The 17,217-nt window shown below is 37.2% G+C and overlaps 1 protein-coding gene across 2 annotated transcripts in view; it reads left to right on the forward strand.

Annotated features, from left to right (window-relative positions):
- The first annotated feature begins 4 nt into the window (after window positions 1-4).
- The window catches only part of SYTL4 (synaptotagmin like 4), a 106,143-nt gene continuing 88,930 nt past the window's right edge, over window positions 5-17,217 (forward strand). For both annotated transcript variants that reach the window (XM_064482963.1, XM_064482964.1), the window contains exons 1-6: window positions 5-392; window positions 1,004-1,047; window positions 2,218-2,325; window positions 6,496-6,617; window positions 7,661-7,770; window positions 8,785-8,914. The gene's annotated coding sequence lies outside the window, so the exon portion shown is untranslated. The remainder of the gene's footprint in view (window positions 393-1,003; window positions 1,048-2,217; window positions 2,326-6,495; window positions 6,618-7,660; window positions 7,771-8,784; window positions 8,915-17,217) is intronic.

Here is a 17,217-nt window from a genome sequence, read left to right on the forward strand (position 1 = left end):
GCAGCCGGCGCGCATTACGTCCGCGAGGGCGTGAGCCCCGTTCCGGCTGGGCTCGTGCCTGAGAGTAACTCCGTTCCGAGCTGGAGCTCGGCTAGTTTGAAGGCTTTTTTTTTTTTTTTTTGGCTAAACGCGAGTAACCGTCCACCGAAATAACTATGGCGGCGGCGGTTTTACTATGGTAACAGGGAAGTCATTGGATAAACAAGCGTGGCACTTTCGTTTTATTTCCGCCCCGTTAGGGGAGGGAAGTGCTTGGCCCCGCCCCAGCGGCATGCGTTTTATCCCTTTGCAAAAGCTGTGAGCGTACGGAGTGAGATGAGGAAAGAGAGTCGCGGCATCCTAGAGAGGGGCGCTCAACGTCAAGGCGCCGACATAGCTGAGGAGATGGGGAGGTAAACGCCAAACAGGCCCCTGTCTGCTCCCTTGTAGGCTCTGGGCTCCGTGTGCTTGGCGGTGGTGAGGGGGCGGGGCGGCGGAGGGCGTTGGCTGGCAGGGTAGCAGAAAACATCAGAACCGAAAACAGCAGTGACCTGTGTGGTACACGACCGGCAGCCAAGGCAGGACTTGAACTCAGGTTGTTTTGGCTCCAGAGACTGAATGCTTAACTGCTGTATCTACTGCCTCCCAGTATAACTGAGAGAATTTAGAATGGCTCAATTTTTTTTTAAACCAGTTTTGGAAAAGAACTTAGAGCGTAGGACCTGGTGATGGTGGATCAATGGCTCATGATAACGAACCACCAAAGAATAGATTGAAGCACTTAGCCAGGGTTTGTTCTGCCATCAGCCATTTGTGGACTGTTGGTTATATCACTTCATCAGCCACTCCTGCTGGTTGAAAAGCATAGGGGTGTACAAGGAATATTACCTAAGCTTTTGCTTTTTTGTATTTGGGTTTCTCTTACAGGCCTTGTGCTAGTGACCCTGCTTCAGTGCTGTTGTCCGTGAGGATCTTTTCCCTTCATTGCCACGCTCCCAGAGTGACACATTTCTTTTGCCTCCAGGTTATAGCAAAATGAAGACAGAAGGTGGGACATCTGATGCTGTTGTAGGTATTATGATTGAACTTCAGTTAACAGAACAGTATAGGTACAGTATGAACAGGTAGGGGAAGAACTCAGAAAGATGCATTTCTACACAGATGGGACTGTATATATAGGATAAGTGTAATTTGGGGGTTCTGAGCAGAAGGGAGAGGGTACACAGTAGAGAATCAAAGAATTTGGGAAACCATAGGTAAGATTTGTGGGGCATTGGCAGAAAGTTTTGTTAAAAAGTCCTGAGTTCTTATCCAGTCTTATTGATGACAGTAGGAATATTGGATAGGGTACGAGTGAAGCAAGCAAAGACATTCAAGATTGTGAGGGCACAGAGACTTGGGTTCTTTCTCCTGGCCATAGGTCAAACTTCCAAGGCCCAGGTAGGTGCTACTTCATGTTTAAAGTTCCTCAGAGAGTCATGGAATGAAATCCCTCATTAGGATATTCCCTCCAGAGAGTATCTGGAAAGGCAGCAACTTCTGGATAGACATCATTGCATGAAAAAGATTCCAAATAGCACTGTAGCATTGACCCAAGTTAGGAGAAATCCTCAGTGAGCAGTGCTTGTAAGAGATAAGGAAACTTAAAGAGCACCTGAATGCTGACACAGATCCTGGTCAATATCTGGGTGTAGGTACCAACTGGCTTGCTTTCCAGAAAGAAACATCATTCCTAGGTTTTGCACTACTGCGTTACCACACTGGTTCTGTACCAATATTTATACTGTCTGAGAATATTTGAGGGTTCAGCTCTGAGGCTACTGTGCAGACTGATGTCTAATCTATCAAAGCTGGTTATTCTGGCCTTTCAATTTTAGTATTTTCATTTTTTTATCTAACTACTTCTGTTCTCAATTCATGCTTACTGAATATATTTCCTGTATTCTTCTCTCAGAATCCTGTTCCTTCAAAGGAGGTTCAAGACTGTTCACCTGCTCAAAGGCTGTTTTATGAGATATGTTGCTTGGTAGCAGACCAGGGAGTTAGGTGGTCAGCTGAACTGAAGGAAGATTTCCCTTGTTCTTGGCAGTGGCTTGCTGACCTCTTGTTGCTGAATGAGGACTGCTTCCAAGCCAAGCATTGGGGGAAGAGTAAGAGGAGGAAGTCTTTTGAGTTTTTTCTCTAGAATCCACCAGGCTTGTCTAAAACATGTCTATTTTGGTGCTTGTTTTGTTTCAGAACCAGAACTCTGGGAGACCATTGCCTGGGCATATGGAATCCAGGGCTTAGCAAAATGAAGATGGGTGTCACTGGACAGCACTTAAACTTCCAACAGTATGCTGCTAGGTGAGTATGGCTGGGTTGAGCATGTAGATAATGGTATCAGGTTGGGGTAAACAGGGTGATGATTAAAAAGAGCTAATGTTTGTGAAGGGCCGTATAGATTACAAAGCTTTTTTTGCATAGATCTCACTTGATTCTCACAAAACCTGGGAGAGAGTTTTAGTATGCTATCTATTTTTTATTGTGGTAAAGTATACAGAACATAAAATTTACCATTTTAACCATTTTAAGTGTATAGTTCAGTGGCATTAAGAATATTCACATGTGCAACCACTGTCACTATCCATCTCCAGAGATTACTGTTTTCCCAAACTGAAACACCATACCCATCAAACACTAATTTCCCATTCTCCCCTCCCCCCAGCCCCTGGCAACCACCATTCTACTTTCTGTCTCTATGAATTTGACTGTTCGAGGTACTTCATATAAGTGGAGTCATAACACTTTTTCTTTTTATGACTGGTTTATTTCACTTAGCATAGTGCCTTCAAGATTCATTTATGTTGTACCATGTGTCAGAATATTCTTCCTTTTTAAGGCTGAATAATATTCCATTGTGTGTATATACTACACAATTGTACATGATGTATAACTTTATATTAGTTTCAGGTGTACAACATAATGATTCAGTATTTGTTTGTACTGCAAAATGATCACCACAATAAGTCTAGTTAACATCCATCACCACACATAATTACAACTTTTTTTCTTGTGATGAAAACTTTTAAAATCTACTCTGTTAGCAACTTTCAAGTACACAGTGTAGTATTACTAACTATATTCACAATGCTGCACGTTACATCCCCAGGTCTTATTTATTTTATAAATGGAAGTTTGTGTCTTTTGACCATCTTCACCCTTTTCACCCACTGCCCCCAGACCCCACCTCTGGCAACTACCAATCTGTTCTATAGGTTGTTTTTCGTTTGTTTGTTTGTTTTAGACTCCATATATGAGAGCTGATACAGTATTTCTCTGACTTACTTCATTAGCATAGTGCCCTCAAGGTCTATCCATGTTGTCACAAATGGCAATATTTCCTGCTTTTTAATGACTGAATAATATTCCCGTGTATTTGTATACTACATTTTCTTTATCCATTCGTCCATCCATGGACACTTAGGTTGCTTCCATGTCTTGACTATTATAAATAACACTGCAGTGAATGTTGGGGTATATATATCTTTTCAAGTTAGTGTTTTTGTTTCCTTCAGATAAATACCCAAAAGTAGAGTTGCTGGATTGTGTGGTAGTTCTATTTTTAATTTTTTTGAGGAACCTCCGTACTATTTTCCACAGTGGCTATACCAGTTTATATTCCCACCAGCAGTCCACAAGAGTTCCCTTTCTCCACACCCTCACCAGCACTTATTATCTCTTGTCTTTTTGTTTGTTTGTTTTTTTGGCAGGGGAGGTAACTAGGTTGGTTGGTTTGTTTGTTTGTTTAATGGAGGTACTGGGGATGAACTCAAGACCTCGCGCATTCTAAGCTTGTACTCTACCACTGAGCTATACCCTCCTCTTGCCTTTTTGTTAATAGCCATTCTGACAGATGTGAGGTGATACCTCCTTGTGGTTTTGATTTGCATTTTCCAGAAGACTAGTGATGTTGAATACCTTTTCATGTACCTGTTGATCATGTGTGTGTCTTCTTTGGAAAAAAGTCTATTCAGAGCCTCTGCCCATTTTTTAATCGGATTGTTTGCCATTTCGCTATTAGATGTTAGGAATTCTTTGTGTATTTTGGATATTAACTCCTTACCAGATATGTGATTTATAGATATTTTTTCTCATGTAGTAGGTTGCCTTTTTATTTTGTTGATGACTTCCTTTGCTGTACAGAAGCTTTTTGGTTTGATGGAGTCTCACTTGTTTATTTTCGTTTTTGTTGCCTTTACTGACTCTATTTGATGCTATGATAAATGGAATTACTTTCTTAATATCCTTTACAGATTGTTTGTTGTTAGTGTATAGAAATACAGCTGGTTTTTTATGTTGATTTTGTACCCTGCAAATTTGCTGAATTAATTCTAATGAGTTATTTTTTGTTTGGGGAGGAATTTTTAGTGTGTCCTACATATGAGATCATCTCATCTGCAAACAGAGGTACTTTTACTTCTTCCTTTCCAATTTGGATGCCTTTTATTTAACTTTCTTGGCTAATTTCCATGGTTAAAACTTCCTTTTTCATGCTGAATATTGTTTGTCTGAGAATGTCTTAATTTCTCCTTCATTTCTGAAGGACAGTTTTGCCAGATACAGAATTCTCAGTTGACATTTGTTCTTTCAGCCCTATAAATATATTATCTCACTTCTGGTCTCTGAGGTTTCCACTGAGAAATTTGCTGATCATCTTTTTGAGGATCCGTTGTACAGAAGTCACTTTTTTTTTCTCGCTCCTTTCTAGATTCTCACTTTGGTTGTTGACAGTTTGACTATAATGTATCCTTGTGTAAGCCTCTTTGGGTTTATCATACTTAGAGTTCATTGAGATTCTTGGACTTGTGAATAATCCATGTTTTTTCTCAAATTTGGGAAGTTTTTGGCCATTATTTCTTTAGATAACCTCTCTGCTCTTTTCTTTCTTCTAACCTCCTGGAACTCTGATAATGCATTTGTTGCTTGATGGTACACTGTAAGTCTCTGAATCTCTGCCCACTTTTCTTTATCCTCTTTTTCTTTTTTGCTCCTTAGGCCCGAGAATTTCAAATGATATCTTCAACTTCACTGATTCTTTCTTCCTATTTCAGACTGTTGTTGAATCCCACTAGTGAATATTCCAATTGAGTTACTATATTTTCAGCCCTAGAATTTCTTTTTGGTTCCTTTTTATAATTTTTATCTCTTTGTTGATGTCCTCATTTAAAAAACGTATTCTTTTCCTCATTCCTTTGGTTCTTTGTGTTTTATTTCAGCTCTTTGAGCATATTCAAGATCATTGTTTTAGTCATTGCCTAGTGTTTTTTCAGAAACATTCTCTACCACTTTATTTTCTTCCTTTGATGTGGCATATTTTCCTGTTTCTTTGTATGCTTTGTGGTTTTTTTGATTGAAAGCTGGGCATTTGAAAAATGCCTTGCAGATAGGCTCTGTCCTGGGAAAGACATTTACGAGTTAGGACGGCTTGCTCTGAGCCTTGAGATCAGCCTCATGTAAAGGTTTAAAGGTCTTCCTGGACCTTTTCTAGGCATACATCTTGTCTGGACCACTGTGTGTGCTTTTTTCAATTCCCTTAAATACACATCTGGTTTAAGTGTCTTAATTTCCCAAAGACTCCCACCACTGCTTCTTCGGGGGGCCATTGATATTCCACTGTGTTCCTCTGCCTCTAATCTCTTGCCTCAGATGTTGTGAGACTGTAGTCCCTCTGCAGCTTTCTCAAGCAGTGTCCACCATTTCCCGTGGCTTTTCCTACCCCGAGATCCGAGCTATACTGCTTTTCTCTTCCTGAACTCCGGGAGACTAATACCTCAGGTAGTCCTAGGCAGATTAGAACACTGCAAAAAAGGTCTGCCTTCCTTTCTTCAGTTAGAGGGAGGGAATTGACAGCTGGGCCACTGCTTTCCCCAGACTGTGCTTCACTGCACTACAGGGGAAAGAGGGGTTAAAATAAGTAAAAATGCCATGGAATTTCCTGCCATTTCCTATGTGGCTTTTTCTTGATTAAACTTCCACTTGGTTGTTAAAGACTGTTTTCCAGACCTCCTGTAAAGTTATTTTAGCCAATCTCTAGTTGGTTTTTTAAATGTTAATGTGGATGGGGAAAGGAGGGCCTGGAGCTTCCTAGTTTGCCAACTTGCAAATGTCAGTAAAAAGCTAGTACCCTATCTATTTTATAAACAAGGATACCAGTGCTTAGATAGTGACTTGTACAGGGTTACCCAGTTAATGAGGATAAAAGCTAGGCTTTGATTCTATTTCTTCTTCCAGGTTTTGTGAATTTTTTAAAAAATAAATTTTGTATTTTAGAATAATTTTAGATTTACCAAAAGTTGCAAAAATAGTGCAGAGAGTTCCCATATTCACCCACTCCCTGCCCTGCACACAGTTACCCCTTTTATCAGCATGTTAGGTTAGTATGGTACATTTGCTATAATTAATGAACCAATACTGATTAACTAAAGTCTATACTTTATTTCCTTAGTTTTTACTTAATGTCTTTTTCTGTTCTAGGATCCAGTCCAGGATGCCACATCACATTGCTCTGGTGTCTCCTTAAGTTCTTGTTGACTGTGACAGTTTCTCAGAATTTCTTTGCTTAGATGATCTTGAAATTATTGAGGAGTATTACTCAGGTATTTTGTAGACTGTGCCTCAGTTGGGATTTGTATGATGTTTACTTATGATTAGACTGGGGTAACGGGTGCTTGGGAGAAAGACCACATAGGTGAAATACTATTCTTATCATATCATATCATATCAAGGTTTTGATCAGCTGGCCAACCTTTGCCAGGTTTCTCCTCCTTCAAGTTATATTCCCCACTTTCTAAGCTCCATTCTTTGGAAGGAGGTCACTAAATCCAGCCCACTTTTAAGAAGGATTGGAGAAGATAAAGCTCCACTTACTGGAGGGTGAGAATCTACATAAATTATTTAGCATTCCTCTATAAGGAAGAATGATTTATTTTGTTTCTCAAATTATTCCAGCTTTGTTCATTGGAAGCCCTTTCACATTGGTCCCTATGTTCCTTTGGCATGCCGCCACTGTTTTGTTTTTTGAGCACTTCCTTACTTTCTGGCACTATAGGTTGCTCATTTTGTATATTCCCTGCCACAGCCCTTGGAGAATTACCCATTTCTCCAAGGAGCCCTGGTTCCTCTTAGTAAATCAAAATGTCTTCAGAATATGAGAAATCTAGATGGCTGTGGTAGAATGAATGGAAACTCATTTGGAGGGATATGTGTGTGTAGAAGATGGTTAACAGGAGCAAAAGAAAAAAGGGAAAGCTAGAATGGTCATAATCCAATTCTCTCTCAAATGATAGTTTACTAGACATTTGGAGGTAATTTAAGAGCACAAACTAAGAGATGCCTTTGGTTCAAATGCCAACTCTGTCACTTTCTACCTGTGTGTCTGTGAACCTCAATTTCCTGATCTGTGGTATGAATATAATAACATCATGAGGTTGTTGGGGTGATAATTAAATGATTTAGAACACATGCTTTTGCACAGTGCCTGGTACATAGTGAGCATTCACAGGTTAGCCATTGTTATCAGTTACAGTTCTTTACTTGTCTGAACTAGCTTCTATAATGTCATGAACAGCTGTGAGTTCTCACTTTTTAAATTTGGTGCCTGTGTTATTCAGCTTCCCTCTTGTTATATTTCTTTCCCTAGGAATAATTTCTATGCGACCCAGTGTATGTTCTCCTTTGATATCACAACACAGAAGCTGTGAGTGACATCATTGCCCTGTACTGGAGAAGCACTAGGGGGTCTCTATACAGGTGACGATTCTAGGGACCATGGGCTTGAAGTAGCCACCTCTTCCCCAGACCCCTATTCAGGTTCAGTCCACTCTTGAGTCTTTATCAGTGTTTTTCTTCAAAGCCATGAGAAAATTATGTTGTTCAAATGTGATATATTCATATTAAAGTGCAGTGAACTCCAAATCTCTTTTTGTTAACAAATAAAAATTATTTATTACCTTCCTAACAAATTTAATGTCCCCTTGTTAGGTGACCTCTTTAAAGTGTAAGGAGAGATTGTCTTCCTTTTGATCATGTGATTCTCCTCTTAAAGGCCCTTCCTGTTTCACTGTGGATGAAGTCTAAAATCTTCCTCCTGAATGTCAGCACCACGTATTAGATTGCCACGTTTTTTAATACCTGTGAGCCTTCTCCCATGACTCCCATATGCCTGACATGTTTTTTCATATTTTCCTTCATGAGACTGTCATTCAAAGAACCTTTTAAACTCCACCTGGAGTAATTTAAGGAATGGTAATACCTCCTTATGTACTGTCTTTTGAACACTACTGTTCAGTTATTCCCTAGAGTGCACTGACCCTTGATAATGTGTTTGGTGTGAATACTCAAAGTATTCGACATTTGGTTGTGTTTCTATGTATCTTTTAAATATTTGTATTAATGTTGTTTTCTCCCTAAAGAACGTGTATGTAAGAGCCCCAGTCAATATAGTACTAAGTATCTGCTTATTAATAATGAGGAGGAAGATGAAGACTCTAATTGGTCTAGAGTATAGTCATCTATAAATTTGAATGAGGAGGGGATGACTTCTTACATCTAAGGTTGCTTCACAGCCTTCTTTAGTCCCTTGGCTGTGATTACAGGAAATTAACTCCCAACTCAGTCCACAGCTGAGTGGTCCCTCAAGGAAATTGCTCTTTCTGAGTCTCAGAGCTTGGAACCTTTATTTATGGTTGACCACTTGGGGCCCATAATCTCAAGCAGCGTCTGATCTCTCTGTAGAGATTGACTATTTTACATTGCCGTTCCTAGTTTCTGCTGATGCTGCCTTCATCCATGCCTGTGACTGGAATCCTCATGCTGTAGCTGCTCTGAGAAAGAAAATCTAGAGATGAATGGAGTAGCTGATTGGTGCCAAATATAATTTGAGGATAACAGGAAGGTGAGTGCAGGGGAAATATATCTTGTGACAATTCAGAGTGACATTCCACATATACCACCAGGCGGTGACTTTCAGAAAATACCCTTTTCTCCAAAAACAAAATAAGACCAACTGTATTGCTTGCCTTCATCTCACTATACAATGTACTGTTCTTTATATATTGAATGATTTCACTCAGAGAATTTGAGTGATACACTGTAGAAAGTTAATTGCATGTAATTGGGTGGAGGAGGGATTCAGTAAGCAGCCAAAGTCTGAAACTAGTACAGAAAGATAATAAATTGATTAAAATACAAGTATAGGGCTTTAGATTTTTAATGTGGTTTTAGAGATGTAGATTGCCTGCTGTAAAAGAAATTGGAGAGGAGAATGATGGGAGAAATGTTAAGATGGAGTGAAACTCATGAAGAATGAGTCATCCTCATTTCCTGCAGAATAAAGTAGGGAAGAATTTGTTTCTTTGTTTTTCTCCTTTTCTTTTCAAAATACACAATTGGAAAAGAGACTTGGAAGAATCTACATAGTCATTTCCCCTCTTACTGCGCTATGGCTAGGTAGCATTTGATAGTATTGCTGCTGTTCCTTACTTCGTTTTCTTTACACCTGTTGTAGCTGAAACTGTTGCGCATGGCTGACAGGGCAATTCTCTGGCTGGCCCTTAGCCCTGAAGAAGGTTGGTTCATTGCCTGCCAGATGTTACATCAGGACACTGGAGGCATTTTGTATGTCAGCCAAAATGTGGAATCTTTCCTGGGGGAGAATCTCTAGCTACTTGGAAGCAGGGACATAGAGGAGAAGCAGCGCAGTCATTATCCTCAGTAAATTATCAATGAGGAGTGGAAATATAAAGCTACTAGGGTTTCTGTGAGGGAAATGCTGGCAGCAGTCACGAAACCGGAGTGGCAGAGGTGGGCTCAACCTGTAGAAACACACATTGCCATTCTCCACCAAGTGCACAGTAAACTGTGGAAGACACAGACACAAGTCTTGCATGTTCAGCCAGTGAAATCCTGTGCTGCCCATGTGGATCACATGGTCCTCGATGTGAACCATCACCCCTGTTCTCTCATAGACTAGAGGAGGTGAATCCTAGGGCATAAGGGTTCCGTGTGTGAGTAAGCTTCCCTAGTTGATTCCCTTAACTTATTAGTTCAACCCAAGTTGTAATCCCCTCGTCTCCTAGTGATCTCTTTTAATTTTTTTTAAAGAACAAACAGGTTTATTGAGATGTAATTCACACTTAAAATATATAATTCAGTGGTTTCTAGTATATACACAGAGTTCTGGAACCATCACCACAGTCATTTTAGAATACTTTTGTCATCTCAAAAAGAAACCATATATCTTTTAGCTATAATCACCCCAATCCCCTAGTCCCTCAAGCCCTGGGCAGCCACTAATGTATATTTTGTCTTTAATTGCCTATTCTGGACATTTCATGTAAATGGAATAATATAATCCTTTGTGACTGGCTCCCTTTGCTTAGCACAGTGTTCATTCATAGAGTAGCATATATCAGTACTTCATTCCGCATTTATGTGTGAGAGAATGTGTGTGTTTACATGTGTGCAAGTGCGCTTAACAGCTATTTTGGGACATTATTCATATGATGTACAGTTCACACATTTAAAGTGAACAGTTCAATTGTATTTAGTGTAATCCGGGGTATGCAACTGTTAGTCATTTTAGATAAATTTAGAATATCTATTTTCAATTCTTATAGGGGCATATACCTAGGAGTGGACTTGCCGGGTCATATGATAATTCTATGTTTAGCTTTTCGAGAAAATGCCAAGCTTCCCAGAGTGGCTGTACCATTTTCCAGTCCCACAATGTACAAAGGTTCCAGTTTCTCCATATCCTCACCAACACTTGTTACTTTGTTTTTTTGATTATGGCCAGCCTAGTGGGTGTGAATTGGTATCTCCTTGTGGTTTTGTTTTCCATTTCTCTAATAATGCTGTTGAACATCTTCATGTGCTTGTTGGCCATTTGTATAACTTCTTTGGAAAATGTCTATTCAGGTCCTTTGTCCACTTCTTATTTGGGCTGTCTGTTTGGTGTTGAATTGTAAGAGCTCTTAATATATTCAAGATATTGAAACCTTATTAGATGTATGATTTGCAAATGTTTCCTTCCATTTGGTATGTCTTTTGAAAGACTTAATTTTTTTCAGAGCAGTTGTAGGTTCATAGCAAATTTGAGAGAAAGGTACAGAGATTTCCCATATGCTCCCTGTCTATTCACGCATAGCCTTACCCATTTTCAACATCTCCCAGCAGAGTGGTACTTTTATTACAATTGATGAATTTGTATCAACACATCATAATCACCCAAAGATCATAGTTTACCTTAGGGTATACTCTTGATGCTGTACATTCTATGGGTTTGGGCAAATGTATAATTACTTGTATCCATCATTGAAGTATCATACAGAATATTTCCACTGCCCGAAAAATCCTGTATGCTTAGTACCACCCCTCACTCCCTGCCCGGCAACCCCTGGATACCACTGATCTTTTTTACTGTCTCTACAGTTTTGCCTTTTCCAGAATGTCATATAGTTGGAATCATATAGTATGTAGCTTTTTCAGTTTGTGTTCTTTGAGTAATAAGAATTTAAGGTTCCTAAATGTCTTTTCATGGCTTAATAGCTTATTTCTTTTTAGCACTGAGTAATATTCTATTGTCCAGATGCACCACAATTGAGTTATCTATTTACCTACTGAAGGGCATCTTATTAGCTTCCAAGATTTTGGCAGTTACAAATAAAACTGCTATACATAATTGTCTGCACATTTTCATGTGGACATAAGTTTTCTCCTCCTGTAGGTAAATACCAAGGAATGTGATTGCTGGATTGTATTCTAAGAATATGTTTAGTTTTGTAAGAAACCACCAAACTGTCTTTCAGAGTGGTTATACAATTTTATATTTCTAATAGTAATAAATGAGAGAGTTCCTGCTGTTCAACATCTTCGTCAGCATTTAGTGTTGTCAATGTTTTGGATTTTGGTCATTCTGATAGGTGTATAGTGTTCTCTCGTTTAATTTCCAATTTCCTGATGACATATGGTATGGAGCTTCTTTCATATATTTATCTGCCTTCTGTATATCTTCTTCAGTGAGGTGTCTGTTAAGATTTTACGTCCATTTTTTAGTTAAGGTGTTTTATTGTTTTTATTTTAATCATTCATTTTTAATTTTTAAAATTAAAATTTTTTTAATTTTTAAAAAATTTTATTTACTTATTATTATATTATTTAATTATTTTATATTTGGGGGGGAGGTAATTAGGTTTATTTATTTTTACAGGAGGTACTGGGGATTGAACCCGGGACCTCATGCATGCTAAGCATGCACTCTGTCACTTGAGCTATACCTTCCCCCCAATCATTCATTTTTTAATAATTAGATAGAGCTCAGTTACAAAAGCATTGGCTTTTAACATTATTTCTTTTTTTATTGAGATATAGTTGATTTACAATACTATATAAGTTTCAGGTGTACAACATAGTGGTTCAAAATTTTTAAAGGTTATAGTTCATTTATAGTTAATATAAGATATTGATTAATTTCCCTGTGCTGTACAATATATCCTGTAGCTTATTTATTTTATACATAGTAGTTTGTACCTCTTAATCTCCTACCCCTGTGTTTCCCCTTCCCTCTCTCCACTGGTAACCACCAGTTTGTTCTTTGTATCTGTGAGTCTGTTCCTTTTTTTTGTTTGTTTGTTTTTTATATTCACTAGTTTGTTTTATTTTTTAGATTCCACACATAAGTGATATCATATAATATTTGTCTTTCTCTGTCTGACTTATTTCACTAAGCGTAATACCCTCCAGGTCCATCCATTTAGTTGCAAATAGCAAAATTTCATTTTTTTTATGGCTGAGTAAGTATTCCATTGTGTATATGTGCCACATCTTTTTTATCCATTCATCTGTTGAAGGACACTTAGGTTGCTTCCATATCTTGGCTCTTGTAAATAATGCTACTGTGAACACTGGGGTGCATGTATAGTTTAGAATTAATGTTTCAGTCTTTTTTTTTTTTTGGATACATACCAGGAGTAGAACTGTTGGATCATATGGCAGTGTTATTTTAGTTTTTTGAGAAATCTCCATACTGTTTTCTACACTGGCTGCACCAATTTACATTCCCACCAACAGTGTACCAAATGAGTTCTGTTTTCTCTACATCCTTGCCAACATTTCTCATTTGTGTGTGTGTGTTTTTTTATGGTAACCATTCTGACAGGTAAGAGGTGATAACTCATGGTTTTGATTTGCTTTTCTCTAATGATTAAAGATGTTGAGCAATCTTTTCATGTGCATGTTGGCCACCTATATCTTCTTTACAAAAATGTCTATTCAGCTCTTCTGCCCAGTTTTTAATTGGGATTTTTTTTTTTTGATGTTGAGTTGTATGAGCTGTTTATACATTTTTTTAATGTTAACCCCTTATTAGTCATATCATTTGGAAATATTTTCTCCCAGTCAGTAGGTTGTCTTTTCATTTTGTTGATGGCTTCCTTTGCTGTGCAAAAGCTTTTAGGTTTAATTAGGTCCCATTTATTTTCACTTTTGTTTCCTTTGCCTTATGAGACAGAGCCAAAAAAATATTGCTACAATTTATGTCAGAGTGTTCTACCTATGTTTTCTTCTAGTAGTTTTATGGTTTCTGGTCCTATATTTAGGTCTTTAATCCATTTTGAGTTTATTATTATGTGGTGTGAAAAAATGTTCTAATTTCATTCTTTTACATGTAGCTGTACAATTTTCCCAGCACCACTTATTGAAGAGACTCTTTTTCCATTGTATATTCTTGCTTCCTTTTCTGTAGATTGACCATAAGTGCATAGGTTTATTTCTAGACTTTCTGATTCCATTAACCTGTGTGTCTGTTTTTGTGCCAGTACCATACTGTTTTGATTACTGTAGCTTTGTAGTATAGTCTGAAGTCAGGGAGCATGATTGCCCCACCTCTGTTCTTCTTTTTCGAGATTGTTTTGGCTATTCAGGGTCTTTTGTGTTTCCATACAAATTTTAACATTTTTTAGTTCCAGTTCTGTGAAGAATGTCATTGGTAATTTGATAGAGATTGCATTGAATCTGTAGATTATCTTTTGTAGTATGATCATTTTTAACAATATTAATTCTTCCAATCCATGAACATGGTATATCTTTCCATCTGTTTGTGTTGTCTTTAATTTCTTTCATTAGTGTCTTATTGTTTTCAGAGTACAGGTTTTTTACCCCCTTAGATAGATTTATTCCTATTTTATTCTTTTTGATGCGATGGTAAATGGGATTGTTTCCTTATTTCTCTTTCTGATAGTTTGTTCTTAATGTACAGAAATGTAACAGGTTTCTGTATATTAATTTTGCATCTTCTACCTTTACTGAATTCACTGATGAGTTCTAGTAGTTTTTTTGGTGGTGTCTTTAGGATTTTTTATGTATAGTATCATGTCACCTGCAAACAGTAACAGTTTTACTTCTTCCTTTCCAATTTGGATTCCTTTTATTTCTTTTTCTCATCTGATTGTCATGACTAGGACTTCCAATACTATGTTGAATCAAAGTGGCGAGAGTGAGCATCCTTGTCTTGTTCCTGATCTTAGAGGAAATGCTTTCAGCTTTTCAGCATTGAGTTTGATGTTAGCTGTGTGTGGGCTTATCATATATGGCCTTTATTGTGTTGAGATATGTCCCTTCTATACTCACTTTCTGGAGAGTTCTTATCATAAATGGATGTTGAATTTTGTCAAAAGCATCTATTGAGATGATCATATGATTTTTATTCTTCAGTTTGTTAATGTGGTATATCACTTTTCCTTAATGTTATTTTAAAGAGTTCTTTGTACATTTTGGATAACAGTCCCATATCAGATATATCTTTTGAAAATATTTTTAATTGATATATAATTAATGTAACATTATATTAGTTTCAGGTATACAACATGATTCAATATTTGTATATATTGTGAAATGATCACCACAATAAGTCTAGTTAACGTCAGTCACCATACACAGTAGAAATTTTTGTGTGTGTGTGATGAGACAGTTTAAGACCTCTCTCAACAGCTTTCAAATATACAATACAGTATTAGTAAGTATAGTTATCATGTTGTACATTATATCCCATGACCTAGTTACTTTATAACTGAAAGTTTGTACCTTTTGACCACCTTCACCTATCACACCCACACCCCAGCTCCACCTCTGGAAACCACCAGCCTGTTCTTTGTATAAGTTCAGGGTTTTTTGTTTGTTTTAGGATCCACGTTTAAGTGAGGTCATACAGTATTTGTCTTTCTCTGCCTTACTTATTCACTTAGCATAATGCCATCAGGGTCCATCCATGTTGTTGCAAAAGGCAAGATTTTCCTTCTTTTACATGGCTGAATAACATTCCATTGTGTGTGTGTGTGTGTGTGTGTGTGTGTGCATCACATTTTTTATCTGTTCATCCACTAATAGACACTTAGGTTGTTTCCGTGTCTTGGCTATTATGAATAATAAATAATGCTTCAGTGAAAATAGGGGTGCACATATCTTTTCAAGTTAGTGATTATGTTTTCTTTGGATAAATCCCAGAAGTGGAATTGTTGAATCATACGGTAGTTCTATTTTTAATTTTTTGAGGAACGTCCATACTGCTTTTCATAGTGGCTGCACCAATTTACATTCCCATGAACACCACACAAGGGTTCCCTTTTCTCCATATACTTACCAACACTTATTTCTTGTCTTTTTGGTAATAGCCATTCTAATAGGTGTGAGGTGATATCTTGAGGTTTGATTTGCATTTCCCTGATAATTAGTGATCCTGTACACCTTTTTATATCCTGTTGGCCATGTGTATTTCTTCTTTGAAAAAAAGTCTATTCAAATCCTCTACCCATTTTTCAATCTTTTTTTTTGGCTGTTGAGTTGTTTGAGATCTTTGTATATTTTGGTTGTTAGTCCCTTATCAGACATATGATTTGCAAATATTTTATTTTGTTTGGTAGGTTGCCTCTTCATGTTGTTGATAGTTTCCTTTGCTATGCAGAAGCTTTTTGGTTTGCCGTAGTTCCATTTGTCATTTTTGCTTTTGTTACCTTTGCTTTTGGTGTCAAATCCAAAAAAATCCTTAACAGTATCAGTGTCAAGGAGATTACTGCCTATGTTTTCTTCTAGGAGTTTTTTAAAAAATTATTTCAGGTTTATGTTCAAGTTTTTAAGTCATTTTTAGTTAGTTTTTGTGTATGGTGTAAGGTAGTGGTCAAGTTTTATTCTTTTGCATGTGACTATCCAGTTTTCCCTATACCATTTATTAAAGAGATTGCCATTTCCCAATTGTATATCTTAGCCCCTTTGTTGTAAATGAATTGACTATGTATGCATGAGTTTGTTTCTTGGCTCTCTATTCTGTTCCATTGATCTATGTGTCTGTTTTTATTCCAATGCCATATTGTTTTGATTAGTATAACTTTGTAATACAGTTTGAAATCAGGAAGTATGATGCCTCCAGCTTTGTTCTTTTTTCCAAAGATTGCTTTGACTACTTGGGGGTCTTTTGTGATACCAAAAACATTTTAGGATTATTAGTTGTATTTCTTTGGAAAGTGCCATTGGAATTTTGATAGGTATTGCATTGAATCTGTAGGTTGCTTTGGGTGGTTTCGACGTTTTAACAATACTAACTCTTCTTGTCCATGATCATGGAATGTTTTTCCATTCATTTGTTCTCCTGCTTTCATCAGTGTCTTCTAATTTTCATTGTACAGGTCTTTCACCTCCTTGGTTAAATTTACTCCTAAGTATTTTATTTTTATTTTTTAATGCAATTGTAAAAGGGATTATTTCCTTATTTTCTGTTTCTGGTAGTTCATTATTAGTGTATAGAAATGCAACATTTTTTCTGATTTTGTATCCTGCAGCTTTACTGAATTTGTTCAGTCATTCTAAGAGTTTTTTCTTTTTTATGGAGTCTTTAGGGTTTTCCATATGTTATATGTCATCTGCAAACAGCAACAGTTTTACTATTTCTTTTCTGATTGGGATGCCTTTTATTATTTTTTTTTCTTGCCTAATTATTGTGGCTAGGGCTTCCAATACTATTTTGAATAAAAGTGTGAAGTGGTCATCCTTGTCTTGTTCCTTGTTTTAGATGAAAAGATTTCAGTTTTTCTCTATTGAATATGATGTTAGCTGTGGGCTTGTCATATATGGTTTCTTTTATGTTGAGGTATGTTCCCTTTCCTCACTTTGTTGAGATTTTTTTTAAATCATCTTGAATTTTGTTAGATG

The sequence above is a fragment of the Camelus dromedarius genome, chromosome X (genome assembly GCF_036321535.1).
Source record: "Camelus dromedarius isolate mCamDro1 chromosome X, mCamDro1.pat, whole genome shotgun sequence".
NCBI lineage: Eukaryota > Metazoa > Chordata > Mammalia > Artiodactyla > Camelidae > Camelus > Camelus dromedarius.